The sequence below is a fragment of the Spinacia oleracea genome, chromosome 1 (assembly GCF_020520425.1).
Source record: "Spinacia oleracea cultivar Varoflay chromosome 1, BTI_SOV_V1, whole genome shotgun sequence".
In the NCBI taxonomy this organism is placed as follows: Eukaryota; Viridiplantae; Streptophyta; class Magnoliopsida; order Caryophyllales; family Amaranthaceae; genus Spinacia; species Spinacia oleracea.
The window spans coordinates 46,252,285-46,260,591 of record NC_079487.1 but is presented as its reverse complement, the minus strand read 5'-3'; the positions used below and the strand labels follow the sequence as shown (position 1 = coordinate 46,260,591).

At 36.4% G+C, this 8,307-nt stretch overlaps 1 long non-coding RNA gene across 2 annotated transcripts; it reads right to left on the bottom strand.

The window, feature by feature from the left end:
* Positions 1 to 5,644: 5,644 nt before the first annotated feature.
* LOC130465853 (uncharacterized) lies at positions 5,645 to 7,912 on the bottom strand. Of its 2 annotated transcripts, XR_008925868.1 has the most exons (6): positions 7,507 to 7,912; positions 7,259 to 7,403; positions 7,022 to 7,091; positions 6,671 to 6,753; positions 6,178 to 6,280; positions 5,645 to 5,760 (listed from the first exon to the last, which is right to left on the bottom strand). It is a non-coding gene; the product is annotated as an uncharacterized lncRNA (long non-coding RNA). The 2 variants fall into 2 exon arrangements; XR_008925867.1 differs by lacking the exon at positions 6,671 to 6,753.
* Positions 7,913 to 8,307: the final 395 nt, after the last annotated feature.

Below are 8,307 nucleotides of genomic sequence, written 5' to 3'. Positions count from 1 at the left end.
TAAGTTAGCAATTGAATGAAGATTCAAGACGATGCCAAGCTAACAAGATGGTGAAGAAGATTGGATGCTTCAAGACAAGAGTTTTGGGCCATACTAGTTCACCATTTATTTATGCATTTTGATATTATATATTATGCTGGAATGTATGTATGTATACTTTGCATGAATAGGTTGTTTCGTATGACTCGATTAGATTAAGTTCACTAAATAATCGAACCAACATAGAAACAACTAGGTCCAAAGCAATATTGAGTTTAAAAATTGCCTTCAAAATCAAGCACTTAAAAAAATAGAGGGATCTAAGATAGTAGGTTTCCGCCAAAGCGAGGTGCTATTTTAGTTGACTTAGGTGGTAAGGCGTCCCAAAGGAGCACGTTGATAGTGGTTTCAACTCAAACAACAATGGCATTATGTTGTGGCAATGGGATAAATTATGGTATTAATTTATTAACCAAGAGTAATTTGGAGATTACTAGCAATAGGTTTTGCTTGCCTAGAATCTTAAACTACTTAAGACATGCCAAAGCTGCTTAAGGATTTAGGACTTTTAGGGTCTTGGAATCGTTTCATTAATTTTGGACCATGTATTTTGCTATTGCATGAATGAAATGTTTAATAGCTTTAATGATTGCGTGAATGCTTTTATTTCAAGTTATTAAAGTATGATAAATGTTTTCTTTGCTAGTTCATTTTGTAGAATAGTAAATCTTCAACCTTATTGCGTTCGGACAATAGAACTACAATATTTCCTCGATCGATTGGTAACTAATTTTGAGAGCGATTCTCAAAGAAAAGGAGAGTGGGAGCGTATCTTGAATGGTATTTTCTTATAATGATTTTCATGGTTGTTTTCAAACTAAAATTTGAATGGTAGACCAATTGGACCTCATATATTCAGAATACTGGGTAATTTTGAAATAATGAAATATTGAGTTAAATACTCATGTATAACCAATGGTTAACAACCAATTTTCTTTTGATTCGATAATGAATTAGACTCATTGGATGCTGTCATTCAAAGTGAACAAAAGAAAGGGACATTGTAAGCATAACAAAGTAAGAAGATCGAGCAAAGAGTAAAATCTTTAGGACTATAAGAAAACGGGCTAGAAAGGATAGGGAAGGGGAACAAAAGAAATGAATTCAAGATTCAATTTCTACCTTGATGTTTATGTTAAAGAAAAACGAATTATCAAATAAACTCCCATGGTATTAGATTACCGCTTGAGGTTCTAACTCTTGTTAAGAACTCAAATTCCGGGAGCTAAGTCTGGTAATTGACCTACAAGTGGGAAATGAAGCAAAGTTGTGCTACATTAATGAAGGAAATAATGCCCTTGGTCCAAGTATGCATTCTATGTTAAGTCTAATAAATGCGGTTCAGTATTAATTAACAAGTTAATAATTCAGTGAGATCAAGTGAGCTGAATGCCTAGCTAGAGGCCGCTTCAGTTCAAGTGGAATTAATGATATTAATCCACAGCTTACTCTTGACTGAACCCGTAGGGTCACACAAATAGTACGTAAACGGATCAAGTATTTAATGGCATTAGATACTCCATCTATGGATATTCGGAATCGACGGATCTTGGTTTCAGTGGGAGCTGAGATCGTCACAGGCAAGAAATGAATACTCCGGAAACGATGATATTGCCGGAAACTGAAATATGGATCGTATCGGAAATATAAATATTATCCAAGTCGTTGATGTTGCCGGAAACGGAAACATGGTACGTATCGGAAAATATTATCGGAAATGGAAATATTGCCAGAATCGGAAATATTGCCGGAAACGGAAATATTGTCAGAATCGGAAATATTATCGGAATCGGAAAATAATTCCGGAAACGGAAATATTAAATATTTGTTCGAAACGGAAATTGATTCCGGAATCGGAAATATTAAATATTGTTCGTATCGGAAATGAATTCCGGAACCGGGAATTTAATCGGAAGCGTATCGTACGAATTAGCATCGGACGAGGCCTGCCGGACGAAGGCCCAGCACGAAGTCGGGTCATCGCCCAGCAAGCCAAACGCGCGCCCAGCCAAGGCAGCGCCCAGGCCCACCGCAAGGCAGGCCCAGCGCGCGCCAAGGCCATGGCCTCGCTGCGTGGGCTGCTGCTCGCACGCACACGCATGGGCGGCCCTCGTGGCTGCCGTGTGTGTGTGAGTTTGTGTTCATGCATGATTCCTAAAACTATTAGAGTTAGTATATGATTAAATTCCTATTCCTAAAAGGATAAATTAATTAATTAGAGTTCTTGTAGGATTCTAAGTTTAATTAATTCGTATCCTACTAGGATTCCAATTCCCTTTCCATAACTCTATAAATACGTGCCTAGGGTCACATATTTTTAAGAGATTAATTCAAGTATTCAAAGTGAGTTTTGAGAGAAAAATTCAGTCATATTTCTTACCTAAGAGTGCCGAAAATTCTAGTACCTTAAGGGCGATTCTAGTTGGTCAATCTTAAGGCGGATCCGGACGTGCTGTGGACTATCTACGGAGGGACGACACTTGGAGTCCTAAAGACTTGTTCTTGTTCGGTTCGGGCGCAGCTAGGGAAGGCACGCAACAAAGAGTATGCATCTAAATTATGCTATATGATTATGTGTAAATAATATGTATTCCTGGCTAAATGGTTGTTTCCGCATGATTTATTAATTGTCATATGTATCATAACCTAACAGTGGTATCACGAGCCCCTTATTATTTTCATAATCTAAATTGCATGAACATGGTTAAATATTACAAATTTGCAAGAATTAAAAGGGGTGATTAATTTTCGTAATTGTTAATTAATTGCAAATTGCGTTTATTTAATTATACGTACGCAGTTTTTCGGCAGTTTCTTCGTTACTCATCCAAATCGAGTGATTTTTGTGTCAATTCCGCATGTAAAAGGCATTCTAAAATTTTGACAAAAATAGTAATTTTCTGCCGAACCCAGAATTCTCAAATTCGAAGCCTAACTATGACTTTTCGAAGGTTTTAGTTTTTCGAATGCAAAATTTCGTAAATTTAAGATGTTAAATTAAATATTTGCGATTCTTGTTGATAAATCTTGAATTTTTGATTGACCTACTGTATATGTTTAACAAGTTTGAATGCCTAGCCTTGTTAATTATGCAATCTAATTTGTAATTATGATTAATTTGTTGAAAATTAGAATAATTTACAATTAATTTGATTTTCATAATTAATTATAATTTAATTAGAAACCTATGATTAAAAACCACCATAAAAATTGTAAATTTATGATAAATTTTAAATTTTTATGACCTAGACTTGAATCCATAATAATCGGAAATCAATTGGATAATAAATTTTCGATTTTTCGCCCTAAAATTATGAAATTAATATTATTTATTAATTTGTCATTAATTTTAAATATAAATTTTAATTTTTATGCGATTCGTTCATATAACTTGCACGCACAAAGCAATGGACGCTTCGTGTTACCCTTAAGGGGTGTTGTATAGTGCGGACATGCGACGACGAGCAAGGGAGCTCGTCGCCCGTGCGGCACGAATGCAATGAGCAAGGCATGGTGCACGAGCACAAGGCAGCAGCCCTGCCTTGTGTCGTGGGCCACGAGCTATGGACGAATGGGCATGGGCGAAAGGCAAGCCATGGCAGTCGCGTGTGGGCAGCAAGCGAGCTGCGCCACAACGCGCACTGCCTCGCGCAAGGGCGCGCAGCCTCGCGCGCAGCGAGCGCAAGCTCGCGTGCCACGAGCGCTGCGCCCAGCGTTGATCGCGCGGAATTGCTCGCGCACAGCGAGCGATGGCTCGCGCGCACAGCGAGCGATGGCTCGCGCGCACAGCGAGCGATGGCTCGCGCGCACAGCGAGCAATTGCTCGCGCGCACAGCGAGCGATGGCTCGCGTGCAGCGAGCGCTGGCGAGCGCGCACAGCGAGCGATGGCTCGCGTGCGTCGAGCGCTGGCGCGCGCAGCGAGCACCATAGCGTGCGATGGCTTGCGATGGAAGATGCAGCAGCTATGCGACGAGCGCATGGGCTGCGCGCACATGGCCAGCGATGGCTGTGTGCGTGCGGCCCATGGGAGTGCGATGCGTAGGGTGTTTGCGTTGCGATTAGATCGTTTTGAATGTTTAAATTGAAATTTTTCAGTTTACGTAATTTTAATTAATTTTAAAATTAATAATTTAAATTATTTTCTTGGATTTTAATTTTGAATATTGTAATTATAATAAATTTTATTTATTCTAATTATTTTACTAAAATTAAAATCATGAATTAATTTAAATACGACTGAAATTAAATTAAACTTTTTGGATTCAATTATAAATTTATATGAGCTTTAAATTTTAATTAAATTTGTATGTTTCCGGTTAGACTTGAAATACATTTTTATGTTTAAAATTAGTAAAGCATATGAATTTATTGGTTTAAGTGGGAGCCCTTTTAGTCATAAAACTCTTGATTAGGTCTACGAATCCTTAAGGTTAAAACAACTTGATTAGAATTAATAAGGACTGAATAATTGGTAGATTATTGGTGCCCTTGATTAATTGCTGCAAATGTTTACGTGATGCATAATGTGTTTTACTAACCAGCTATGTGGGCCATTCATGATAATGAATGGGTGAATGGTATATATTGTATATGTACTGTTTTGCAGGTTATGAAGTGACTAGTATGGCCCAAATAGGATAGAAAATATGGTCTGCGTACCATTAATTTGAATGTAATTGGTCTAAAGTACCAAAGTTATTTTTCAATTCAAATATGGTCTGCGTACCATCAAATAGTTGTAATTAGTTATAGCTTATCCTATTTGAAGAAAATGGTGCCTCCCACGGAGATTTTCAAGACGGACTTTGAAGTCAAAGCTTCAAGATGAAGTCGGGCCATACTAGATCACATTTATCTTATGCATGTTTTAAGTTATTTATTGCTTTTAAATATGTCTTAAAATGCATGAGATTAAAAGCTTGATTATGTTGCATGATTAAGGATTTTAGTTCACTTAAAATCTAACCAACATAGTAAGACACTACTACAAAAATGGGCAAAGAGACCCATCAAAAATAGCCTAAGAGACCCTCTTAGAGGAAGTCTCTAGATGGGGGGGTCTCTTTATAAAAGAGACCCCCTCATCTAGAGGAGGTCTGTTTGTTAAAAACAAGAGACCCATTATTTAAGAAAAGGGGTCTCTTATGTAAACAATACGAAAAATAAATTAGAAAGGGGAGAGACCCCTTATTAGAGATATAGGGTCTGTTTATAAAAAAAAATTAGACCCCTTATTTAAGATAGGGGGTCTCTTCGAAAATTTTAATATTATTTTATTATGCAAATTTAGACCTCATATCTAACATAAAGGGTCTCTTTGTCATTTTTTAATATATAAAAAAAAGACCCATCACCTAAGATATGGGGTCTCTTTGCCAATTTTTTAAATAATTTTTTTTTCTTGAACACCAGAATCATTGCTTAAACGTAATAATACAAACCAACTTTAATAAAGCACCAACTATTAATATTTCACCAAAATCTTCTACAAATACGTTCATGGTCTATCGTGAACATAAATCCAACATTTTTACATATATATCAAAAAGTTGTACAATTACAAGAAATATATACAACTCCATATAGCCTTATTTTTGTTCTGGCTTTGCATCACACTAAAAACAAAAATAGCCTCATTGAAACCTTGCATCTTCATCGGTATGATATGCTAATCATTTCAAGGCCGGGACAACCACGAGCAATGCTTGTGATCCTTGAATCTGTAAGGTAGACATATGTAGAGGAATTAGTATATAAAGAAACAAAAACAAAAAACAAAACACAAGACATATGTGGAATAAACTACCATATAGAGACTGATTAATTTGTCGGAAAATAATGGGCAATTAACATATCCACAAGCTAGAATCTATTTGATTTGACTAATAAAAGTTGCATTGGAACTAATATCTATATTTATCCATGTTCTTTAAAGACAACTAGACATCATATACAGTCAATAGTCAATAGTCAATAGTATGAGATTTTGGTAGAGCCAGAACTTTGCTGAAACTTGCACTTAGTGGAAATCATAACCAGCTCCATACAGTTATTTAGCATAATTCAAGAAATGACATCAGGTTCAAGCACATTTGAAATAATCAAGATGCAAATTATCAAGCAAAGCAATAAAGCACCTGGCAGGTCACATCCCAGAGCACTGATCATGAATGATTTTGTTCCTAGCTTTAACAGGCACTCAGCAATATTTCTTGCTACACCTCCTAGCATAAATTCATTCTGCAGAGAAAAGGGGATGTGGTGTTCAGATATTTTAAATTCTGACAATGAGATACCTTAGGCAACAAATACATCAACAGACCCACTAGTCATTAACACTCCAAAATCCAGACACGCAGGAATCAATTGGCAAAGACATCAACTTTTTAGGAACAATTACAGAATCTGGAATGGACATCTTGAGAGGAACCTCCAAAACGTGAGCATATAGAATCTGGTGTCACTCTAAATTCAAAGATGGCAATAGATGATGTATATGATTCCCAGAAACTTGAGTTACAGGTGATCAAACCATAAGATCGGCGCATGATTGAACCTAGAATAGCTGAACAGACTACCAATTTCTTTATTACTATAACACTCAAACTCATTAAACCATTAGAGACTGACCAATTCAACGAGACAATTCCATTTGACTCAAGCTCGGCAAAATCCAGCATTTGCAGAACCGATAGCAATATGGAAATAGTAGACTGCAAATCAAACAAAGAAACTCACAAAATAAAACATCACTAATCACATAATAACAATAGTTCTTTCATTCACGCAATACTAATTTCGCAAAAGAAACACACAAAATCCACATTCTGCAAAGGAGTGGCAGAGAAACACAAACAATATTACTCCCCTTATTTTATCTCAAAAGTTAAATATCTCTTAATATGTGCAGAACAAAATTTACCACAGGATAGAAAAGGCTGAAAAGTGTAAGTGATGTAAGATTGAAAAAGAGATTATTACCTAACCAATCAAAAGCAATGACATGATAGTTCTTGGAAAGTATTGGAATAACTTTGCGATATGAGTAAGCCTGTTAAAATCATGCACTCGATCAATTACATATGGTTATTCAGAACTACAAGAGAAGATTCATCACGTAAAACAGAATGCAGCTGCAAGAAATTAAATTAAATGCCATATTTTGAGTGTTTGTGTTGAGAAATTATTCTAAATCAATGTAATTGACATAAAACACACCTGTGATGGGAAACCATGAATGAGCACGACTGAAGGATTATCAGTACTTCCACTTTCAACACAAAACCATCTATTGTACAGAATGATACGTGTATCACTCTTCAATTCCTGTAATTAATCACTGCAATTAATCACTCTTCAATTCCTGTAATAAGAAGAAGCTAGATAAGCTACTATAAAGCCTAACTTGGTAACATGGCCTTATATTTGATAATTGATGCAGTAATAAATTGATAAGAGGGATTCACCTGAAAATGTCATCAGAAGCTTGTGAACTGCTTCCCATTGTTAACCCAAATGTCGCAATGCTTCATATTCCGATTATTACCTAGATTGCCTTTACACCCACAAAAATTTTAACCAATCTGAAATCCTAATTCCCCTCAAATCCTCCCGAAGAACGATCCGTAAAAACCCTAATCTCACAAAACATAACCGTGCAAGTAAAAACCCTTAAATTCCGTGAAATCCAGAACAAATAAGAAAAAAATGCAACACAATTGCAACTAAATCAACATGAAGTTAATTCAAATGAAATGAACAAAACATCACAAAATCAGAGATTGAAACAAAAAAATTACAGGCCTGGAAAAGGTTCTTCCAGTTTGGATCTGCGAGAGTGTAGCTTGCTGAACTCTGGATGCTCGCTTCTAGGTTCTTTCAACTAATGAGGCGCCATTATCGCAGATTATTTTCCCAATAGGGTTTCTAGATTAGAGGGGCAGTGCGGAGGAGGAGATGGAAGGAAAAGCTCTTGGTTTAATTTTTTTTTTCAATGGAACAAGGTTGTTGGAAGATGAGAAAGAAGGAAATGAAAGAGACCCGGTATCAAATAAGGGTCTCCTGCTTTTCTCGTAAATTTGGCTTTGTGGGTCCAGGGTACACAAGAGACACGTTATCTAAACTAACGGGTCTCACATTTTCCCCTTCTGATTTTCAGCACGAAAAATGTGGGCCCTTTGATAAATTAGAGACCCGTTATCTAAAATAAGGGGTCTCTTGTTTTTTTCCATCTTATTTTTCGCAGATAAATTGTGGGTCATTTCAGT